Source organism: Pteropus alecto, unplaced genomic scaffold (genome assembly GCF_000325575.1).
Source record: "Pteropus alecto unplaced genomic scaffold, ASM32557v1 scaffold86, whole genome shotgun sequence".
In the NCBI taxonomy this organism is placed as follows: domain Eukaryota; kingdom Metazoa; phylum Chordata; class Mammalia; order Chiroptera; family Pteropodidae; genus Pteropus; species Pteropus alecto.
Genome location: NW_006442109.1, coordinates 27,210,656 through 27,212,477, shown reverse-complemented (window position 1 = coordinate 27,212,477; position 1,822 = coordinate 27,210,656).

The window sequence follows — 1,822 nt, the reverse complement described above, 5'->3', positions numbered from 1 at the left end:
TGTTCTTAAGCTCTTATTCCTCACTCATCCTTTCCAGGACCTTTAAAGATGTTTCCTTGTCTCCATTCTCTTTATCTCTGTAACTCCTTTATTTTCCATCTTTGTCACACACGTGTGCACTCTCAGTCAAGAACTTACAAGAGTGCTGAATTGCCAATCTTACTGAATCCAAACCCTTCTGCCGACTTGCAGGGTCCTTGTTGTCTGGCCCTCCCTAGCATGGCCGAGCGGTTCTTCCTACTCCCTGACAGCCACAGGGGAACTCCTTGTCATGTCTCCTCGGGGACCACCCTCTTCCCTACCCTTTGTTCTGCTCTGCCCTTACCCTGATGGCCTCTTTCCCATCCTCTGACTGTCCTTCATGACCAAATTAAGCCCCTCCTTCAAGAAATCTTCTTATGCAAGATGCACCCACCCTTTCTTCCTGTCACTTCACACATGCAGCCATTACCAGGGAGTTCACCCCGCCAGCAACCAGCTTTGTTCTGAGTAATAAGTGTCTTTCTGTAAAAACTTTTGAATGACTCTTGACTGTTCCACAGGCTAAGCCCTGGTGCCCCATCCCCAAACCTTGGCCATGTTGCTGGCCCCAAATGCCCAGATGCTTGTTCAGCTGTGCTGCAGATTGGACAGAAAGGGCTCGTATTGGTGACTAATAGCCTGCTGGACCTTGCTGCTGTGGAGCCTGAGCAAGAGTTCCATTAGCTGGCTCTAGGCTCAGGAGGGGCCTACAAGCTGCAGGAAGTACCTTGTGCAATACTGAGGGGAGCCTGCGGGTGGGGGCCTGACAGCTGCCCAAGTCTTCACCCAGGTAAGGGTGAGGCTGACAGGGCCCTCATGGGCCTGGAGGCCTGGGTGTAACCCCAGCTAGTTGGGTCAGTATGTAATAGACAGATAGACTTCATTCTTGAGGTTCAGCCCAACTCTACTCTGGGGTTGAAGGGCACTCACTTCAGCCCTGTGTCTGGCTTTGTTGAAAGTTCCTCAAGTCCTTTTTTTTTTTTTTTGACTTGGGCCCCTCATAATGTTCTCCACACCTATGCCCCAAACAAGGCATGCTAAAAAGTAAGTGCTCAAAGATATAGGTGGTATGGTGGTTAATTGCTTGAGTGTTAGAATTAAAAAAAAAAAAAAAAAAAGCTGAATTCAAGACCTGGCTTTGACCTAAGTGTTCTTGGTAAGTAACTTAACACTTCTCTGAGATTCAGTTTCTACATCTGTAAAATGGGCATACTACTACTATCGCCCTCATAGAATTGTTGTGAAGATAAAGGAAAATGTGTAGCACAAAAGAAGCATTCACTAGAAGATATATAATTTTATGATTATTACTAAAAACAAGAGGACCCAGTGGCAACCATGGGAATGTTCAGCCCTCCTCAAGAGGACTTGCTGCAGGGGACACAGGTGACCGGCAGCCCCAGAAGCCACCCTCTGGAACCACCACTGTGTTCACTCCAAGGCCTCACTTTCTTGGGCTGCTCCTAGCCAATGACTGACATGGTGGGGTACCAGGGCTGGCCCATTCCTGTGGATGTGGAACACCTCTACCAGGCGACTTTGGATCCAGGACTCCCCAGCAGCCAGATTGAAATTTTTCTTCCTGATCCTCCTTCCTTGACCCCCTCCTTTCAATGGTGCCCAAACAGCCCTGTGATCTGAAGGCTCTCCCTGCTTTTTGTCTCCCTTCCCTTTTTCATTCACAGGTATTTCAGTGTGTCTCTTGCACAAATAAATCTTCTCAGAGGACCCGAACACACGGGGCCCATCTCTAATGCCAGGTTTTCTTGGAGGGAGAGCCCTGAGAGGGGTCACGAGAGGA